The sequence below is a fragment of the Saimiri boliviensis genome, chromosome 15 (genome assembly GCF_048565385.1).
Source record: "Saimiri boliviensis isolate mSaiBol1 chromosome 15, mSaiBol1.pri, whole genome shotgun sequence".
Taxonomy (NCBI): domain Eukaryota; kingdom Metazoa; phylum Chordata; class Mammalia; order Primates; family Cebidae; genus Saimiri; species Saimiri boliviensis.
The window spans coordinates 53,858,067-53,881,486 of NC_133463.1; the positions used below are offsets into that span (position 1 = coordinate 53,858,067).

The 23,420-nt window shown below is 33.9% G+C and overlaps 1 protein-coding gene and 1 pseudogene across 45 annotated transcripts in view; both read left to right on the top strand.

Annotated features, from left to right (window-relative positions):
- RIMS2 (regulating synaptic membrane exocytosis 2) overlaps positions 1-23,420 on the top strand; it is a 730,833-nt gene that overhangs the window by 299,375 nt on the left and 408,038 nt on the right. The window lies entirely within an intron of this gene.
- Positions 17,479-17,624, top strand: LOC120362484 (small nucleolar RNA U3; annotated as a pseudogene).

A 23,420-nucleotide genomic window follows, 5' to 3' on the forward strand; every position in this document is an offset into this window, starting at 1 on the left:
TTCCAAGTTGAACTTGTCAAAAGAGAAAAGATTTTTAAATCCACCAATAATACTGTATGTGTCATAATTCCCCAAACTGGAGATTCATATAGATTGTTAAGTGGATTAACTAATGATTAAATGAAATTTATCTGTGAGTACAAATTACTAGAATATTTTAGACTAACTTTTTGTTGGAAACCATATAGCACAACCATTATGTTTCATACTGAAAGTGTTTGGCTTATTCTCTTATTGTGTGGTTTTTGAGTACCATTTTAGTGCATGAAGGAGGCAGCAGGATTCTCTGATCTTTTACAGCTAAAATGAAACAACTGGAAATCTAGCAAGAAACAAAAACGTTTCTGCATCCTGCATAAACTCACTTGACTCATTTGATAGGTTTTGATGAAATGCCACTTCACTTTAATTTTTTGTTATCAGTTCTTCACATTGTAAACTCTATCTCAAATGAAATTATTTAATCAGGACACAAAAATAATTGTTTTTTTCATTAGTAAAAATGTCAAGTACTGAGTTCAGTATGAAATCTGATTTTTGTGATCTTGTCTTTAGAAGCAAACAGAAATAATGAGATGCTAGAAGATATAATTTTTAGCAGAGTTCACTGCATTAAGTTATCAATTGGTTTGGACAATATTCAAATAAACATGTTAATGATGGCTGTCATTAAAAATTCATTCTCTAAGTTTTTCCACTTGCTAATTTTTTGCCATCCATACTATACAATGAAAAGATCTGTATTTTCCTCTAGATGTAATTCTTTCTTTCCCACTGAATGTGTGACAGTGAATTTGTTGTGCCTTCTGGCCACACAGGGGCATAATACACTGGAATTTATTTAGCGTAGATATTAAAAAACAGTCTTTCTCCCTTTATACGTATAGTGAGATATGCAGACTTTCATATTTAAAAGTGAGAAAGAAAAGAAAAAATGTTAGTCGAGAGAAGAATATTCAGATTTATTTATTTTTTTCCATTGCAAGTAAGATAACCATATGATCCAGTTTGTCTGGAGTACTCCCAGTTTATGCTTGCAGTCATCCAGTGATTGTTATTAGTACTATTCTCTCTCAAAAGTGTTGTGATTTGAAAGTAAATTACAGGGCTACTCTAATTATAAAAGTGAAATGTAAAGCTTAAATTCACTTAGTTTAAGTGGATTCTTTTCCATTGAAACATTACCACTGTTCTAAACATTAATATTTTAAGTAAAATCTGATTTGCTAAATAAGTATTTATTTAGTATTATTTTTGGTCAGAAGTTCTTAGTTATTCCTACAGCATTTATTATTGCTTTGGTTTACAATCAAACCAGTAATTCGTGCTCAGGAATTCTGGCAAAGATAATTATTTTTTATCATGGTACGTTAATGACTACTTTGACTTTGAAAGAACAACGTGCTTACTTTTCATAGTTCTCAGGGTGCAATCTACACAGTGTGCATTATTTGGACTTGGTATGATTCCAGCACAATTGAATTTTCATATTGCATAAAAAGTCTGTGTTATGAGGTATAAAGCACCAGTCATCTAATATATATATATATACATTGCAGGTACATATATATACTTTATTAAACATATATAATAATTGTTATTATAAAATCTTTTTACAACTATAACATTATTTATTATAGGCTTAATTCCTTTAGAACAATTATCTATTTAGACTTCAAATCAAAATAGCTTGTGATTTAGATATGTGTGTTATTAGTATTTTCACAAGAATATTTACTGTGGACCTTAGCAAAATACTACAATTACTAGTATTGATCCTTAATCTATACTGGTCTATAGTCTTGAAATATTTTCTTTATTGAAAGAAGTTTTATAAAGCTACTGCTTTTGGTGATGCCTGACAGGTAAATGTTAACTATACGTTTTAATTACCAACTTTTACATGATCATAAAGGATTTTAAAAGTTGAAAATAATTACTAGTAAACTTCTTTAATTCTGGCACTACTCACTAAATAGGAAAATGAATTTATTTCATATGGCCTATAGGCTTTCTTCTTATCTATTGTCACAAAAAATTCATGGCCCCAACAAAAGAATTCCTAAGACTCATCCACAATTTTAGTTTCACTTCCAAGTTTGAGAAAATGTAAGTATTTTAGAAATATGTATGAACATTTCTTATAGGGCAAAATGGAAAAACCCATTGCACGTTAAAATTATAGTATCTTAAAATGTGAGGGCTCTTTATTTTGCCTAGTGTCTTTTAAACTGTGCTTTTTGTTTTGGACAGAGAACACTTTCAAGGTCTAACTCAATATGTAAAACAGACAGAAGTAGAGCAGCTCTGGTTTAGAAGTGGGACATGGGACCCATGTTTGGTTCTAAGAAACACATTTGGAGACTTTTTTATTCAACTGCTGTCATTTTACTCTTGAACAAATTAAAGTTCAGCTGCTTACTTAAATCAGACTCAGGACTTTTAGTTACTTATATGGCTTTAAACTTTTCATTTCATTGTATGTCAGACATAGAGGTAATGGAAAAATGACAAGGGAAACTGCTGTGTTTAAGGATTTATTTTTGCCTGACTTTTTTACTACATTGTAGTTTTATGTTGGGTAGTATTGAACATAGCAGTTGTGCTCATATCTAGGGTCTGCTGCTTACTGACTATGTGTTACTGGTAAAGTTGCTGTCCTGTGAGCTCCTTGAGTTAGGGGCTGTATATTTATTAATCTCTGAATTCCCACAGTTATATCCTCACAGAATTTCTCAGTAAATACGCAATCCCCTCAGCCTCCAGAAACAAATATTGTACTGCTTTTCCCACCTAGTGTAGATTTGCTTGTTCTAAAACTTCACATAATGAAATTTTATAGAATGTACTCTTTTTTTGTTAAGGCATTTTACTCAACTTTATTTATTTATTTATTTATTTATTTATTTATTTATTTATTTATATTTTAGACATGGTCTCATTCTGTCACCCAGGCTGGAGTGCAGTGGCATGATCCTGGCTCATTACAACCTCCCCCAAGCTCAAGCGATTCTCCCACTTCAGCCTCTTGAGAAGCTGGGACCACAGGCATTTGCCACCATGCCCAGCTTTTTTATTTTTAAAATTTTTTTGGTAGAGATGGGGTTTCATCATGTGCCCAGGCTGGTCTTGAGCTGCTGAGCTCAGGCAAACCACCTGCCTCACCTTCCAAAGTGCAGGTATTACAGGCATGAGCCACTGCTCCTGGCCCACATAGTATAATTTAAAAATATTCGTTCATATTGTGACTTGTGTGAGTAGTTTTTTTCCTTTTCATTGCTGAATCGTATTTCTTTATATGAGTATGTCACACTTTCACATAAGTCTTTTTGTGGCCATATATTTTTATTTCTCATGAGTAAATAACTAAAAGAAATTTGTGGATCATAGGGTGGGTATATGTTTAGTTTTATAATGACACATCACTTTAAAAAACACATTTAAAGGCAAATGGGACCTAATCAAACTCCACAGCTTCTTCATGGCAAAAGAAACTGTCTTTAGAGTGAATCAGCAACCAACAGAATGGGAAAAAATTTTTGCAGTTTGCCCATCTGACAAAAGGCTGATATCCAGAATTTACAAAGAACTAAAACAGATTTACAAGAAAAAAACAAACAAGCCCATTCAAAAGTGGGCAAAGGATATGAACAGATACTTTACAAAAGAAGACATACATGAAGCCAACAAACATATGAAAAACTGCTCATCATCACTGGTCATCAGAGAAATGCAAATCAAAATTACATTAAGATACCATCTCACGCCAGTTAGAATGGCGATCATTAAAAATTCTGGAGACAAAAGATGCTGGAGAGGATGTGGAGAAATAGGAACACTTTTACACTGTTGGTAGAAGTGTAAATTAGTTCAACCATTGTAGAAGACAGTGTGGCGATTCCTCAAGGACCTAGAAATAGAAATTCCATTTGACCCAGCAATCCCATTACTGGGCATATATCCAAAGGATTATAAATCGTCTGCTATAAGGACATGTGCACACGAATGTTCATTGCAGCACTGTTTACAATAGCAAAGAACTGGAACCAACTCAAATGCCCATTGATGATAGACTGGACAGGGAAAATGTGGCACATACACGCCATGGAATATTATGCAGCCATCAAAAATGATGAGTTCGTGTCCTTTGTAGGTACATGGATGAACCTGGAAACCATCATTCTTAGCAAACTGACATGAGCAGAAAATCAACCACTGCATGTTCTCACTCATAGGTAGGTGTTGAACAATGAGAACACATGGACACAGGGAGGGGAGCACTACACACTGGGGTCTGTTGGGGGGAAATAGGTGAGGGACAGCAGGGAGTGGGGAGTTGGGGAAAGATAGCATGGGGAGAAATGCCAGACATAGGTGATGGGGAGGAAGGCAGCAAATCACACTGCCACGTGTGTATCTATGCAACAATCTTGCATGTTCTTCACATGTACCCCCAAACCTAAAATGCAATAAAATAAATTTTTTAAAAAAAACACACATTTAAATGATACCAATCTACAGTTTTTAATTATTTTTTTTTTATTGAAAGCAGTGTTAAACTCTCACCAACAATGATTGAGGATTTTGATGACACCACATGCTTTCCCACATTTAGTAATATAAATTTTTAGTCTTTGTCATTCTGATGAGTTTATAATGGCATCTTCTTAGGATATGATTTTATTATATTTGCCTCATGACTAACACACCAAGAACTTTTTCATAGGCTTGTTGGCTATTTGTGTATCTTCCTTTATAAAGTGTCCAATACTTTTTAAATTAGGTTTTGTTTTTATTAATGAGTTGTAGAAGTTCTTTATCTAACTTGGATATCAGTCCATTGTCAGGTATATGTATATATGTATATTTGATTTATATTTTCTCTCATTCTGTGGTTTTCCTGTTTATTTTCTTAACGATGCTTTTTGATGAGCAGAAATTTTAATTCTGATAAAATGTAATGCACTAATTGTTATCTGTTGTAGTTTTTATTTTCTGTTTGCTCTCTGAAAATCCATGTTAAGACTTAAGTCAGTAAACTCTCTTTCTATATATCTTCCAGAAGCTTGAGTTTTAGCTTTTTGGTTAACGTATATGATCCATCATAAATTAATTTTTGTGAGGTAGGGGTCGAATTTTTTTTTAAGATGGATATCCAGTTATTTCGTCACCATTTGCTGAAAAGGTTTAAAGGTTTCTGTTCCTCATTGGATGGGTTTGTCACCTTTGTAGAAAATTCAATAGTTTTACAAGTGTGGTTCTATTTCTGATCTGTACAATACTTCAGTGTTACTTTATAGCAATCTTGATGTAAGGCAGTGTAAATCCTCCACCTTTGTTCTTTTTGTCCAGTAAGTTAGATAGTCCAGGTCTGCTGCATATATGTATTTCAAATATATATATATTTGAGACAAGGTCTCATTTTGTCACCGAGTGGTATAATCATAGCTCACTGCAGCCTCCAACTCCTGAGCTCAAGTGATTCTTCTGCCTCAGACTCTCAGGTAGCTAGAATTATTTTTGTAAAGACAAAACTTTTTTTTGTCTTGCTATATTTCCAGAATGTTCTTGAACTTCTTGCTTCAGACTATCTGCTATACTTCTGCCCCAGCCTCCCAAAGCACTGGGATTAAAGATACGAACCACTATGCCCAGCTTCATATATATTTTATAATCACTTTGTTAATTTCTATTTGAAACATTTACTGGGATTAAATCTCAGATTGATCTATATTTTTGTAGATTGTTGGGGAGAAATAACATGTTAACATTGAGTTTTCCAATGGTGTGTCTATCTCTTCATTTTTTTAGGTCTTCTTAAATTTATCCAAACAGCATTTCATAGTTTTTAGAGTAGAAATCTTGTATAACTTTTGTGAAAATTTCCATAGGTATTTTAAGTTTTTGATCTCATTATAAATGGAATTTCTTTAAAATGTTCAATATCTACTTGTTTGTTGCTGGTATATTAAAATATAACTTAATATTAATGTATCTTTTAACCTTTTCAAATTCACTTACTAGTTCTAATAGTTGTTTTGTAGATTTGTTATGCTGTTCTGTATAAATAATCATATCATTTGCAGAGACAGTTTTATTTATTTATTTTCCAGTATTTTTGCTTTTTATTGCCTTATTATAATGCTTAGAACCAACAGTATAATGTTAAACAGAAGTTGTGAGAGTCACTTAGTCTCTTTTTAGTAGTTTTAAAAACAAAATCATGAATGGGTATGCATTTTGTGAAGTGCTTTTTCTTCAGTCATCGAAATTATTTTTCAATTCTTATTCCTGATTCTACTAATAATGCCAGTATTGGTTTAGTTTTTAAATATAAAATTAACTTTACATTTCTTGGTTAAATACCACCTCGTGGAATGTATTCCATTTTATATATTGCTGGTTTAGATTTTCTGTGATTTTGATAAGTTTTTTTTTTTTTTTTTTTCATTTGTGTTCATGAGAGATTTTAGTTTTCTTATGTTGAAATTTCTATGACAGGTTTTGGCATTAGGGTTATTTTGACCTCATGAAATTAGTTTGACATTTACTTTTCCTCTATTGCATGAACAGTTGATATAAGATTGGTGTTGTTAATCTCTTAAATATTCTATAGAATTCACCAGAAAAACCATCTGGAAAGTTTTCTCTGTGTGAAAATTTTGATAAAGTATTCAATTTCTTTTGCTGCATGTGTCTTCTTTTCAGATGTGTCTGCTTATGTGCTTTGCCTATATTTTAATGGGGTTGTTGGGTTTTTGCTATGGGGTTGTTGGGTTTTTGCTTGTTAATTTGTTTAAGTTCCTTATAGATTTCAGATATTAGACCTTTGCCAGCTGCATAGTTTACAAATATCTTCTCCCTTTCTGTAGGTGTCTCTTGATAATTTATTTTGCTGTGCAGAGCCTCTTTAGTTTAGTTAGGTACTACTTGTCAATTTTTGTTTTTGTTTCATTGCTTTTAGAGCCTTTGTCATGAAATCTTTGCCAGGTCCTAGTCCAGAATGGTATTTCCTAGGTTGTTTATAGTTTTGGGTTTTACCTTTATGTATTTAATCCATCTTAAATTGATTTTTGTAAATGATGAAAGGAAGAAGTTCAGAGTCAATCTTCTGCATATGGCTAGCAAGTTATATCAGCACTATTTGTTGGATAGGGAGTCCTCTTTCCCCATTTCGTGTTTTTGTCAACTTTGTTGAAGATCAGATGGTTGTGGTTGTGTGGCTTTATTTCTGGGTTCTGTAATCTGTTCTGTTGGTCTTTATGTGTGTTTTTGTACCAGTTCCATGTTGTTTGGTTTACTATAGTCTTGTAGTATAGTTTGAAGTTGGATAGTGTGATGATGCCTCTAGCTTTGTTCTTTTTGCTTAAGATTGCTTTAGTTATTTGGGCTCTTTTTTGGTTCTGTATGAATCTAAGAATAGTTGTTGTTGTTTTTTTTTTTTTTTCTAATTTTGTGCAAAATATCTTTGATAGTTCAAAAAATGTTCAACAGCTCTAATCATTAGAGAAATGCAAATCAAAACCAGAATGAGATAATATCTCACACTAGTCAGAATGGCCATCATTAAAAAGTCAAATGGCTGGACGTGGTGGTTCACACCTGTAATCCTGGCAATTTGGGAGGCTGTGGCAGGAAAATCACAAGGTCAGGAGATTGAGACCATCCTGGCTAACACAGAGAAACCCCATCTCTACTAGAAATACAAAAAATTAGCCCAGCATGGTGGCACGTGCCTGTAGTCTCAGCTACTGAGGAGGCTGGGGCAGGAGAATTGCTGAACCTGGGCCGTGGAGGTTGCAATGAGTCAAGATCACACCACTGCACTCCAGCCTGGGTGACAGAGTGAGACTCCTCTCAAAAAAAAAAAAAAAAAAAAAAAAAGTCAAACAATAACAGATGCTGGCAAGGTGGTAGAGAAAAGAGAAAGTTTATACACTGTTGTTGGAAATGTCAATTTGTTGAGCCATTGTGGAAAGCAGTTTGGAGATTTCTCAAGGAGTTTAAAACAGGACGACCATTCAACCCAGTAATGCTGTTACTGGGTATATACCGAAAGGAATATAATTGTTCTACCATAAAGGCACCTGCATACATGTTAATTGCAGCACCATTCACAATAGAAAAGGGATAGAATCAACCTAGATGTCCATCAATATTGGACTGGATGAAGAAAGTATACATATATATCATGGAATATTATATGGACATTAGAAGTATGAGATCATGTCTTTTGCAGCAAAATAGATGGAGTTGGATAATAATAATAATAAATAGTAGGCCATTATCCTAAGCAATTTACTACAGGAACACAAAACCAAATACATGTTCTCACTTACAAGTGGGAGCTAAGCTTGAACACAAAGAAGGAAGAGTAGACACTGGAGCCTACTTGAGGGTGGAGGGTAGGAGGAGAGTGAGCATGGAAAAATTACCTATCAGGAACTATGCTCATTATCTGGGTGATGAAATAGTCTGTATGCCAGATCCCCATGACATACAATTTACTTGTGTAACAAACATGCACATGTATCCCCAAGCCTAAAAGTTGGAAAGAAAAAGATAACAGTATGACAACAAAAAATCATACAAATTTTAAAAAGAATTCAATTTCTTTAAGATAAATAGGATCGATTAAGTTTTCTGTTTCTTAATATGGTTGGTTATGTTTTCCAATAAAATTTTCATTTTATTTAAGTTGACTAATTTGTTGTTATACATTTCATATTTCTTTATTATCTTTTTCATATCTCTGGATCCAATAGTGATGACTCTTATTTTATTCTCATATTGGTATTTTATAATGTGTGATCTTTCTCTCATTTGCTTATCAGTTTACCTATCATCTTTTTTCTTTTGATTTTGTTAACTTTCCCTCTTGTTTGTCTACCATTTCAATGATTAGTTTTCCTGTCTTAATTACTCCTTTTATTCTACTTATTATGGGTTTAATTTCCTCTTCTTTTTAAAGCTTCTGAAGGTGGAACTGTATGATTTCTTCTGATTCATGGATTATTTTAAAGTGTGGTCATTTCTAAACATTTAATCAAAAATATTATATTATATGATGACATTTTATTCTGGTGAGAGCACATACGTGTATAATCTGAATCACTTTAAATTTATTGAGATTTGTTCTGCGGCTTCATTGTAAGGACTATCTTGAACATTCCACATGTATTTGAAAGGAATGTGTATTCTGTACTTGCTCAATGTTGTGGTCTATAAATATCAATTATGTCATGATGTTTAATAGTGTTATTCAGATCTTTCTCAATGATTTTTTATTCTGTTTTTTCTCTCAATTGCTGAGAGAAATGAGTTAAAATTTTAACTATGATTATAGAATTTATCTTTTTCTGTCAGCTTTTGCTCTGTGTCTTAAAGCTCTGTTACTGAATATGTACACATTTATGATTTTTATGTTTCTTTTTCTTTTTTTTTTTCTTGAGATAAGGTCTTGTTCTGTTACCCAGGCTGCAGTACAGTGGTATGATCTTGGCTCACTACAGCTTCATCCTCTTATGCTCAAGCAATCCTCCCACCTCAGCCTCCTGACTCACAATGTTTCTCAGTCTGGTCTCAAATTCCTGGGCTCAAGTGATCCTCCTGCCTTGGCTTCCCAAAGTACTGGCATTACAGGCATGACCCACTGTGCCTGGCCTATGTTTTCTTGATAAATTGACATTATAGGAAAAGCTCTGTGACATGTTCCTCTTTTCCTTGGCATTACTGTTTGCATATAAGTCTTATTATTAATATTAATGTTTTTTGTACTTGTTCTATGTTTATTCTTGGTTTACAGCATTTACTCCCCCTTCCAAATATTAATAGTCAATGATTTTTTAAAAGGCATATATCAAAATAAAGACAAAAGGGGTAAGAAGCCTCATCTTTGACCTGAAAGAGGGCTTTTTTTTTTTTTCTGCATGGCTAATAACACACAGTTTCAGGGAACACTCGTTGGAGAAAAACCAGTCTCAGAGTGACTCGAGGTCAGTGTTTCTTTCTAATTGTGTAACTCTGAATAGTCCAAGCCAGACCCTAGGCTTCACTGAGCACTTACCTCAACCAATTGATCTACTCTGAACACAGAGGCACCCCAGAGAAGTTTCACACCTTGCTTTGCTTCCTTTGCTTTTTGCTTTCATAGTATTAACTACAATTTTGGGGAATGTCCTTTATGTTGATCGCCATTTTTTCTTTTTAAATCTTGGAAAGTGGTATTACAAGCTTATAACATTAAGGAAAGTGAGGTTCACCTGACAAGTGATTTTTCTTTTGCTGAAATGGAAAACCCAACTTAAAACGGCTTTTAAAAAAAGAGTATTTATCGGTTCACATAACTGAAAATAAAACAAAACTGATAGTACTAGTTTCAGCCTCAGCTGGATCTATGTGCTTACAAAGGCCCTCAGAGTCCTGTTTTTGTCTCAAGGGTCTAATCCTTAGTTGAAGGTGGTCAGGGAGGTCAGCACCCCATGTCTTTTCCTTTTTTTGTCTCAAAGGTGAAAAATGCTCCTGTTTGGGTTTTTCTACTCATTCCAAATTACAAAAACATCTTATTTGATATTAATGTAACCATGTATGCATACTGTTTCACTAGTGTGTCTTTTTCTAGTCATTTACTTTCAATATGTCTGTGGCTCTAATATAAAATACATCTTTTATCACTTTAAGAGCATAATTGGCTCTTTTTCATCCATTTTGACAATTTTTGCCTTTTACATAGAGTATTTTATTCATTAACATTTAATATAATTATTAATTTATTTGAATTTAGGTATTTGTCATATGGATTTTGTTCCATGTTTATTTTTGTTTCTTCCTGCCTTATTTTTTGAATTATATGAATGCATTGTGGAGTTCAGGGGATTTTTGCTTTTATTTTAAGTTCAGGGGTACATATGTGGATTTGTTACATAGGTAAGCTTGTGTCATGGGGGTTTGTTGTACAGATTATTTAATCACCTGGGTATTGAGCCTAGTACCCACTGGTTATTTTTTCTGATCTTCTTCCTCCTCCCACCCTCCACTCTCTACCCTCCACCCTCCAAAAGGCTCCAGTGTGTGTTGTTCCCCTCTATGTGTCCATGTGTTCTCATAATTTAGCTCCCACTTTTAAGTGAGACCATGTGGTATTTGGTTTTCTATTCCTGTGTTAGTTTGCTAAGGATAATGGCTTACAGTTCATCCATGTCCCTGAAAAACACATGATCTCACTCTTTTTTTGTGGCTGCAATTTTTAATTTATTTGCTTATTAGCTGTGTGTATTCTTTCCCATTAGTTCTTATTGGTTGCACTTTCACAATGTATTTATAATCCTTCACAATCTATTTAGTGTTTATATTGTGCCATTTTATGTGAAATGTTTTAAACAGTATTACATGTTTTAAACAAATCAAGAGAAATGAATAGTCTCTTACATTTAATCACATATTCCTCATTTTAAGTTGCTTTTCCGAAGATCCAGATTTCCATCCGATAGACTTTTTCTTCAGCCTGGAGAACTCCCTTTAGTATTACTTGAAATGCAGATATTCACATCTTCATTTGCTTTTACCTGAAAAATATCTACTTAGTCTTCATTTTCTGTGAATATTTTTGGTGGAAATAGAATTCTATGTTGACAGTCTTTTTGTTTGTTTCTTAATTTACTTTTCTGTAGTTTAAACTGGCCTTCATAGTTTTTTGATGAGAAGTGAGTGGTTCATGAGACAAGTCATTGGCATTTGATTGTTCTTTTTGCATTTAATGTGTTTTCTTTGGTTTCTTTAAAAAATTTCTCTTTATCTTCTGTTTATAGTAGCTTTATTATGCTATGCTTACATGTGTGTTTTTGCTGCATCTATTTTGCTTGAGTTCGCTGTGCTTTGTATGTGTATAAAGTTGTGTTCTTTTGCTAAGTCAAATTTTAATTTTTTAACTTAATTTAATAAGTTTGGCCATTGCTGTAGCATTTGTTCTACCTTATTTTCTATTTTTCTTTTGATTTCTCAGTTATTTGTATTTTAGACTTTTTATCCTATCGGTTCTTGGAGTTTTTTCAACTTTTTTCTGTGTTCTTCAGATTGATTAATTTTAGATTTTACTGATTTTATTTCTTTCAGAATGTCTTATCAGATATAAAGCTCATGTAGTGAATTATTAATTTCCAGTATTTTATATTTTGTTCTAAAATTTCCATTTGTTTCTTTTTTTGTAGTCACTATATCTCTGTTGAGATAACCTATCTCTTTACTCGTTTTGAGAATCTTACCTTTATTTCCTCAAACATAGTTGTTATATTGGCTTTAAAATCTTTTCCTGATAATTTTAACATATGGGTTTGTTATCTTGCAGTCTTCATTGATTGCTTTTTCTCTTGAATATGGATCTTGCTTTCCTATATCTTAATATATCAGGTAAGTTTGAAGTGTATTTTGAACGTAACTAATAATGCTTTATAGAGACTCTGAAATTAATTTGTCCTTCTGAAGAATGCTGATATTTATTTATTTATTTATTTAGACAGAGTCTTACTCTGTTGCTCAGGCTGAAGTACAGTCTAATGATCATAGTTTACTGCAGCCTCAATTTTCTGGGCTCAAGTGATCCTCCCACCTCAGCTTCCTGAATAGCTGGAACTACAGGTGTGCACCTTTAAAAAAAATTTTTTTTGTAGAGACAGGGTTGATTATTTTTAAAAGAAGTTAGTTTGAGCTTTAGCTATTAACTATTTCCCCTGAGATGACAATGGCTTAAAATGTAATTTAATCAATTTAATTTCATCTGAGCTTTTTTTTTTAATTAAAAATTGTTTCTTTCCTTCTCCTTCCTTCCCCTCCTTCCTTCCTTCCTTCTTTCTTTCCTTCTTTCTTTCTTTTTCTTTCTATCTTTCTTACAAGGGTCTCACTCTGTCACCTAGGCTGGAGTACAGTGGCACAATTATTGAATTCCCCTGCCACACCTCTCAAAGTGCTGGGATTGTAGGAGCATACCACTGTGTTCAACAGAGCTTCTTGAAGTCTTCCTGTGTGTGCATGAGATTTTGGCATTGTTTTTTATACACATAATTTTACTTTTCATTTCTTTAGCTTTCTTTTTGTCATATCTTTCTCACTTTCCACCCTGTTTTTGCTCAATCTCCTTCCTCTGGTTTTTCAAGCCAGTAAGCCTCTGAGTTTTCTTTTTTCTTTATTTCTTTTTTTTCTTTTTTTGAGACATGGTCTCATTCTGTCACCCAGACTGGAGTATAGTGATGCTGACAGGGTCTGTCACCCAGACTGGAGTGCAGCAATGCTGTCCTGGCTTACTGCCACCACCTGCTCAAGGCTCAAGTGATCCTCTCACCTCAGCCCCCAGAGTAGCTGGAACTATAGGCATGCACCACTCTGCTCAACTAATTTTTGTATATTTGGTAGAGACAAGGTCTCACTATGTTGTCCAGGCTGGTCTTGAATTCCTGGACTGAAATGATCTGTCCACCTTGGCCTCCTAAAGTGCTGGGATTACAGACAATTGGCCAAGACTGAGTTTTCTAACATATATTTAACCTCCAGGCATTGCTTGAATTTGGTTAAAATCATAAAAATGGGAAATTCACTTGGTGTCATCTTCCTCCAAGAATCAATTGCTCTCCAGTATCTTTTTCCTTGTTGTTACTGAGGGCCCCAAATAGTTGTTTGTTCATACTTTGTCCAGAATTTATACTTACTATCTCTGACAAGGTTAGTTTGAGTGAAATTGGTGGGTCATTATCAAAAAAGGAATCCGTTCTTTTATATTTTAGGTTGTATTGATCATATACTTGCTGGTAGGACTTATATATGCAGCTTCTTCTGTAATCCTCAGCTTCATTCTTTTTTTTTTTTTTAATTATACTTAAAGTTCTGTGCTTTTCTGAATATCATTGGTTAGCCTGTTTTCCAGTGGCTGATTGGGAACCTTATGTTCTAATTAAATAATCATTGTAGTATCATAATGTATTAAGGATACATAACTTTTAAATATTCTTTCTTTACTACTTTACTTCAACTAGATTCTAATGATTATTTCTAATGACAAAACATGAGCAAGATGTGCAGAGGCTTTCTTCACAGAAAATGCAAGATTGATATGACTGATCTAATTTTAAAAGAAAAATTCTGATCAGATAAAATGAAGAGATAAAAGCTATCATACTTTTTCTCTACCTTCTAATTGGTTGGGCATCCATTTCAACGACAGTTTCCACAGGGAATTTTAAAAGGAAATTTGATTTATGTTTGTAATGAGAATGAGTAGATTAAAGATGAAATTAATTGATCAATTGATTCTTTAACTGGTATCAATCACAGTATAAGAAATAAAAAATTTTTTTATTTTAGGTTTTGGGGTACATGTGAAGAACATGCAAGATTGTTGCATAGGTACGCACATGGCAGTGTGGTTTGCTGCCTTCCGTCTCCTCACCTGTATCTGTCATTTCTCCCCATGCTATCTCTTCTCACCTACCCATCCCCCCGTCCCTCCACCATTTCCCCCCAATGGACCCCAGAGTGTAGTGCTCCCCACACCATGGAATATTACGCAGCCATCAAAAACGATGAGTTCACGTCCTTTGTAGGGACATGGATGAACCTGGAAACCATCATTCTCAGCAAACTGACACAAGAGCAGAAAATCAAACACTGCATATTCTCACTCATAGGCGGGTGTTGAACAATGAGAATACATGGACACAGGGAGGGTTGATCTTTTAAATTAATAAGTTTTCCAGCTGGGCGTGGTGTTTGCAATCCTAGCCCTTTGGGAGACTCAGGCAGCAGGATCCTTGAGGCTGGGAGTTTGAGACCAGCCTGGGCATATCGTGAGATCCCCTCTTCTTTACAAAAACAGGAAAAGAAAGAAAAAAAATAGCTGGCATGGTGGTGTGCACCTGTTGTTCTAGCTACTTGGGAAGCTGATGCAGGAGGATCACTGAGCCCAGGAGTTGAATGCTGCAGTAAGCCATGACATGATTGCACCACTGCACTTTAGCTTGAGTGACAGACTGAGACCCCCATCTCTAAATAAATAAATAAATAAATAAATAAATAAATAAATAAAATTTCCATGCCACACAATGTATTTTTTGCAATAAGTTTCTCAACAATATTTTTTGGGTCTTTCTGAGTTATGTCTTAATTTTGGAACAAAACATGATGAATATATAAATAGGACACCCTACCTTTTCTAGAGAAGTTGAACAGCTTGTTATAAAAACTATTTGCACAAAATGTAAATCTGATGATGAAAATACACAGAGAAATGTGTACTTTAAAAAATGTTACCATATTTCCCATGAAACACATACAGCTAAGGAAATTCTTATTTGTATTTTTTAGTGTTGGCATTGCAACAAATGTATAGATGAGCAATTTCAATGAAATGAAAAGTAGTACCACAGTTTGATATCACAGTGCAAAGATTATATGGAATAGTTCACCTGCATGAGTATATGAATCTTTTAATTTTCTGTATTTGGTTTTTTTAATGATGGTTAATGCAAAGATGATTTAATTTATAAAACACTTAACAAAAATCCATTATATATTAGTTTTCTATTGTTGTCTAGTAAGTTACCAAAGCTTAGTGGGTTAAAACACTCTACTTGTTTACTGTCTTGCAGTTCTGTAGGTCAGAAGGTCAGGTGGTCTTGGTTGAGTTCTCTCTGCTGATGATCTCAGGAGGTTGAAATCAAGAAGTGGACTAGCATTGGCACTTATCTGAAAGCTCTTGGGAGGTATTTACTTCCAAGCAATTCAGATTGCTGCCAGAACTTCTTTGCAGTTATGAACTGATATCACTGGTTCCTTACTGGCTCTTAGCTGGGGACAGCTCTCAGCTTCTAGAGTCCTCTTAATATTACTAGCCTTATAGTACCCCAACTTTCTTTCTTTCTTTTTTTTTTTTTTCTGAGACAGGGTCTCCCCCTCCCAGGATCTGGCCAGCCTGGTGTGCAGTGACAGCTTCAACCTTACTGCAGCTTTGACCTCCCAGGCTCAAGTGATTCTACCGCCTCAGGCCCCCAAGTAGCTGGGACTATAGGTACAAGCCACGTACCTGGCTAATTTTTGTATTTTTTATAGAAGTGGGTTTTGCAATGTTGCCCAGGGTAGTTTCAAACTCCTGCGCTTAAGCCAACCTCCCACCTCCGTCCCCCCAGAGTGCTGGGATTACAGGTGTGAACCACTGTGCCAGTCCTTCTTCCCTCAATTTTCAAAACCAGCAATAGCATATCAAATCTTTCACCTGCTTGGAATCTTTCTCACTTCCTTTTCTGATAGCAAGATTTAAACTACATGTAAGCAAAAGTCATTAGAAATTGTGATTTAGAATTAATACAGCTGTTTTCCTGAGGCATGTGGCCCAGCATTATAGCAAAAGGAGAAGCCAAAGAAAATAGGACCAATTTTAAAGTAACATTTCCTGTCTGTCACCATAATTTATTTTCCATATTGGTTTCAACAAGGCTAGACTATTTGGTAGCTTTTATTTTCATTATGTGATTTGTGAGAACACAGTTACCAATCTCAACATCTCTTACTCTATTATCTAATAATTTCAGAGTGTCTACCATTATATTACTTCTCAAAAGTTATGTATATTTTGGATAAGCAGAAGGTGTAGGATAGGACACCTCTGATTTTATTTCATTCTGCTGTTAACCATGTGCAGTGTATTCTACACTTCTGTTATTGCATGTTTCAGTTCTAGAATTGGCATTTTTTTAAAGTTCCTATTAATCTGCTGAAATTCTCCCATCTGTTTTCCTTCTTTATCCACTTTTCCACTAAATCCTTTTACATATTCATTGTAGTTATTTTAAAGTTCTTTTTTGACAGTTGCAACATTCTTCTCTGCCAGTCATCTGTAGGACTGTTTCTAATGTTTATATTGACTTTTTGTTCGTTTTCTAAATGAATCCAATGGTTAGGGATTCATTTTCTTGCTTCTTTTGATGTCTTGTTACATTTCTTTGTAGGCTAAACACCTAAATGATGTATTCTAGAGCTTTTATATTATGTTTTCATCTTAAGAATGCTAATTTTTATTAGGTCAGGTGGTCAAATTAAGGAGGTTCACCTTGTTCTTGTCAGTGTTTGGTTTTAGGTTTTATTTGGACAGTACTCTTTTTTTCCCCTTTACCATAGGGCACAACTCTTACTTCTAGAATATGATTTTATTACTCTTAATGCATAGCATTTGTGAGACCTCCATTGAATGCCCTGGGATTTTCATGAATATATCTCCAAGCTTGCTTGATCAGAGAGTTTTATAGTAGGGTGTGACTTCTGAAATTTCTCTTCAACTTTTAGCCCTCAGCAGGTGCAGTGTACAGGCTCCAGATAGCCTGCTTATGTACTGCTTAAAGTTTGGGCAGGAGCAAGAGCAAAACTTCAATGCCTATTTCTGGAGCTTATTCACTTAGCTCTCTGCTGTCCTAGTACCTTGCATCAAAAATTCTAGCTGCCAAGACTATACTTTCAGAGATTATTTCTGCAGTTTGTTACTAAAGAAGTTTTTATGAATCTGTAGAGGAAAACAGAAACACAAACAAAATTTGAGCTGCCTTAACAAGCCTGAATTCTAATCTATATTTTTGACACCAGACTGTGTTTCTTACGTTCAATAAAACCAGTGCTTTCTACTTGGACTCCAGTTCCTGATACTACAGTTGGAAAGACTGTTTCCAGGCGGAAAGCTAATGTGAAGCTTACTGCTTTCTTAGGAATCTCAGTCCTATGTTTTGTCTTGTCCAACACATTAAAGTGGTTGTTTCGTATTCTACCCAGTTTTATAGTTGTTTTTAGAAAGAAGGCAAACCTAACACCAGCTACTCAGGGACCTGTTAATTATTTCATAGTAATGTAATAAACATCCATGAAACTACTCTATCAAGCAAGAACTAGAACCCTGGCAATCATTTACATGTAGCCATTTGTTTATTACCTCATTCCATTTCCTTGGCTCCTCCAGTTTGTGGCTATCATGATATTCAGCCCAAGTTCATCATTCCTGTTTTTTTCTTTTATACAGATTTCTTATATGTATTTCTAAAAACATTGGTTATTTCCTCTTTATAAAAAGGCATTGTTGTAATCCCAGCTTATTCAGGAGGCTGAGGCAGGAGAATCACTTGAACCTGGGAGGTAGAGGTTGCAGTGAGCCTAGATTGCGCCACGGCACTTCAGCCTGGGCGACAGAGCGAGACTTCATCTCAAAGAAAAAAAAAAAAAAAAAAAAAAAAAAAACGAAAGAAAGAAAGAAGGAAAGAAAGAGAGAAAGAAGCAATAGCTTTATTTCCTATACTTATTCAGCACTAACATTACTCCTAGTGCAACTATGATTGAAGTGAAAAATAAACAAAAACAACCAAATATATGTGAGATTATGGTAATCAAAAGAGTAGAGCTTTACCTCATTTTAGGTGTGTTCATAAAATCTGGCACGTAAAGCAAAATTCTAGTTTTCTCTTGACTCCCCTTATAATTTCAGTTATTTGATATTAGAATAATGCCTTTTGACTATTTTTTCTATGTCAGGTGAGAAAAATACAGATATAGTTTTTGTTTTTGTTTTCTATATAAGAAATAAAACAGCATAGAAAGAAGAATTAAAGAAACTGAAGAAATTGTACCAAAATATTAACAGCAATTGCTTTGGGCTTTATAATTTTATTTTTTATTTTTTTTATCGCATTTTATGTTTTGGGGTACATGTAAAGAACATGCAAGATTGTTGCATAGGTACACACATGGCAGTGTGATTTGCTGCCTTCCTCCCCTTCACCTATATCTGACATTTCTCCCCATGCTATCTCTCCCCACCTCCCCACCCCCCTGTCCCTCCCCCATTTCCCCCCAACGGACCCCAGTGTGTATTGCTCCCCTCCCTGTGTCCATGTGTTCTCATTGTTCATTTGCAGTCTACCCATCTGACAAGGGGCTGATAGCCAGAATTTATAAAGAACTAAAACAGATCTACAAGAAAAAATCAAACAAACCCATTCAAAAGTGGGCGAAGGATATGAACAGACACTTTATAATTTTAAATATAACAAAAAATAAATAATGTGGCAATGAATTTTATGAAGATTAAATGAGCTAAACTAGATGAAGCATTTAGAACATGGTCTGGCAAATAAGAAACACTAAGTAAATAATCACATTATAATTAATTAATTATTAATTATTACTGCTTCTTACTGATTAGGCCTTTTCTTAAATTCAAGATTTCACTCTGAAAGATTCCCTGATGTTTAATTACTAGGTCAAAATGTATCAACTTTTCTAAGACTTATTGTGTAACTGCTTTCCCAAAGGTAATTGCATTTCTACCATGAATACATAGAATTGCTTTTCATCATTGTCATTGATTGCTTTCATATTGTTCTATTTGTAACTTCATTGGTTGTTATAGAAGTTTTTTAAAAAAAATTAAACATATACTCATCTGTTACAGTCTGTTAGGGCTGCCAAAACAAAGTGGGTGGCTTAAACAACAGAAATTAATTTCTCACAGTTCCAGAGTCTAGACATTGAAGATAGGGGTGTTAGGAGGTTTTTTTTTTTTTCTGAAGCCTAGCTCCTTGGCTTGCAGATAGCTGCCTGCTTGCTGTGGTTTCACAGGGTCTTTCCTTTTTGTACACAATCCTTAGTATCTCTATCCAAATTTCCTTTTCTTAGTTAGATTGTACACTAGTTAGATTGGATTAGGACTCACCCTAATGGTGTTCTTTTAATTAATCATCTCTTTAAAAGCCCTGAATCCAAATATAGTCACATTTTGAGATATTGGGAGTTAGTGCTTCAACATGAATTTTGAGTGGATACAATTCAGTCCACAAGAACATTTAATTATCAATCAAGGACAAATCAATATATTTACATGAGAATTTAGTGCTTCTGTTTCTGTTCCTGCTTTCTCTAATTCTTAACCCTAAAAATTTCATTGTTCTTGAGTTACTTTTTGGTTTTAAAGAGACAGGATGTTGCTGTCTTGCCCTGATTGGATTTTGAACTCCTGAGTTCAAGCAGTCCTCCTGCCTCAGCCTTGCTGATATGCATTCCAGGCACATTATACACTCTAGGCAAACGTCACTGTGCCTGGCTATTCTTGATTTCTTAAATGTAATTTATTTTTCAGCAGACAATTAATGCTTTCAGTAACTTTTAAAGGAAGGATATTGATGATATTTTCTGAGAATGTGTCTATTTGAGACTTTTCCCTCATATTCTTCTTACTTCTAGGCATATATGATTTTTGTATTAGTGGTTTCATTCAAAGCTTTATAGGGGCCTAAGTGATTATTTCTTCTTTTGAAGGCAAACTATAGAGTAGTGCATATTGCCTATCTATAATATTTTCTCATAACTATGGTGAAGCCTACCTTATTATTTCTCTTATAGCAATGAGTTTTACCATATGATACTATGGCATATCTATTAATAATTATTTGTCTTTTTATAATCTTTCAGAATCTTATAAAAATTTATAATTGTTGTAATTAAAATAACTTTTTTGGCATGACTTGAATTTTCTTTCTGATATTGTTTAGCTGTGTCCCCACCCAAATCTCATCTTAAATTTCCAAGTGTTGTGGGAGAGACCCAGTAGGAGGTAATTCAGTCATAGGGGCAGGTATTTTTCATGCTATTCTCATGATAGCAAATTAGTCTCATGAAATCAGATGATTTTACAAAAGGGAGTTTCCCTGCACAAGCTTTATTTGCCTGCTACTATTCATATAAGATGTGACTTACTCCTCTTTGCCTTCCACCATGACTGTGAGGCTTCCCCAGCCACGTGGAACTGTGAGTTCTTCATTAAATCTTTCTTTTGTAAATTGCCCAGTCTCAGGTACGTCTTTATCAGCAGGCAGTGAAAATGGACTAACACATTTTCCTTTTAAGACATCCTTGTTTGTGTGTCTTTGGTTACTTTCACCAATTTTTATGAGGTAATATCTATAAAAAATATGCTGTATTTTTATTGTGCTTAGCAGCCTCTTGTCCCATGTATTTTTTAAAAGAGAAAAATATTGTAGTCAGTTTAGTCTTTTTCTATTTCCATATTTCATTAAAGGTTTTAAGAGATTTACTTCAGCTGTACTCAAACAGAACTATTAGTCCCAGATATGGTTCATCACTCCTGAAGGTTGATTATGATTCTTTTCTTGAACTGTATTTAGTTTTCAAGTCTTCTTTTTAAAAATCTTTCTAAATTTTATCTCAAGCTCAGTCCTCTTCTTTGATAATGTCATTGGCTCTGAAAGCCATCATGTAGAAATAAAACCACTTTTTTAGTAACTTTTCTTTGTAGCTTTTATAAATTTATTTTTTCCTCAAAATGGTAAACCTGCAAATACTTTCACCTTTTATATTCTTTGAACATTTTTTTCAGTGATTTTTGGTTAAGAAGAGCCAGAGAGAAAATGAGAGATTAGTCTCTAGTCTTTTTTCATTCATATTACTGAAATAATCTACCTTTTTTCCTGCTTCTCCCTATGTTTCTTCTACCTTAGCTGTTCTTTCTCTTTGCCAAACACTCAGTAAAATATTCAATTTTTAAGAGACTATTACTATATTGACTTGGTTGCATTTAAAAATCCCTTTCAATGTACTTCAGCATTTCAGCATTTTCCAGCTCTTAATAGAATAGACATCTTGCTTCATGATAATCATTTCTACTTTTTATTTTTATTTATTTATTTATTTATTTTGCAGAAAGGTATGTTTTCTTAGTTTCTGTATTTCTCTGTCAAGTCTTTGTTTTTTAACAAAATAAAATTTTATAATTCTCAAAATTATACCATTTTATTGTTGCTTGTGAAAGTTAAACCTACAATTACTTCAATTTTAAGCAAGTTTGAAGAGAATAGTCAAAGACCCTATTTCAAAACATTTTTGACACATTCAAAATCTCTTATTTGTGTGTCACTCTCTTTTATATCACCTTGTACCATTCTTTTTTATGGGTATACTTGATTTCTGTAGCCAATAGTGGTAGGAAAAGCACAAAATATGGAGACATGATTAGGCAACTGCCCCATTAATTACTGCTATCACTACCTGCTATTACTAGTGAAAATGATTTTAAAACAATCAAAAGGAATGCTTGCCAATATTTTGATGCCTTACAATTAATCAGTACTTTCACTTATCTTAGGTAATCATTAATATGAATCTCTAAATCATGTAATATTAGTATACTATCATAATTTTACAGGTTTTAGAAATTATGTTCAGATTAGTAACATGCCCATGATTTTACAACTGGCAGAAACTAGGACCCAAACCCAGGTGCTTTGAGTTAAAATGACATACTTTTTTAAAGCTGGGTACATTGTTACTGCATGTGAGATATGCTTTTTGCTAGGTAGAAGAAAAAGGGCTTGAAAGTTCCCACACTCTAGGAATTTAGCATATGTGGGATAAAGATTGGGAGGAGGAACAGCCTAAGACAACATCTCCAGTTTTTTATGATAGACTCTACTCATACTTGAGTAGAATAGGAAGATCATGAAGTCCACAGATCTTAATCTCAAAGGCCAACGTGGATTCCAGTTAATACCTTACTATAGCAGATTCTTCTCTGAGACACAGAATAGGGGAAGAGAAAATAGATTTATTTGTTGAGCATCTTTCCATGCAATTTTGCTCATCACTTAGCTTACTATTAAAGAGGTAGAATATCATTTAAATGAAGAGCATGATATTTGAAGTTGGAGAGAGACATGGATTTTTTAAATAGCTTGTTGAGGTATAATTGATATGCAATAAACTGAACATATGTAAAGCACACAAATACACACAAGTATTTACCTGTGGAAACATCACTGTAGTAAAGATAATGTAACATCAGTGTAACTGCTAAACGTTTCTTGTTTAACCCCTTGCTAATCCCTGCTTCCTATCCATTTCTGCTCTGCTCTATCCCTGAGCAACCACTGATGTGCTTTCTGTTCTGTATGAGTATGAGTTTTATAGCATTTTACATAAATGAAATTATATTATATACTCTTAAAAATCTGACTGCTTTCACTTAGTATGATGAGTTTGAGATTCATCCATGTTATTATGTGTATAAATTATTTATTCTTCATTTATTTTTAAATCCATTACTGAGCATTGGTATTCCTTTGTATAGATATACCAAAATTTGTATAGCTGTTCACCTGTTGATGAGCATCTTGTTTTTCCTACATTTTTGGTGTTACATATAAAGTTGCTGTGAATATTTACTTAAAAATCTTTATATAGACATAAGCTTTCTGCTGTAAAGATGGGGAGGCAAAATTTTCTTTGAAGAACTTTGCTTTTTTTGAGGGCCATATATTTTATAATCTAATTTTCTTTTTTTCATATGTCAATTCATTTGTTATATATAATCATAGATGGAATTTCTAGCTTTC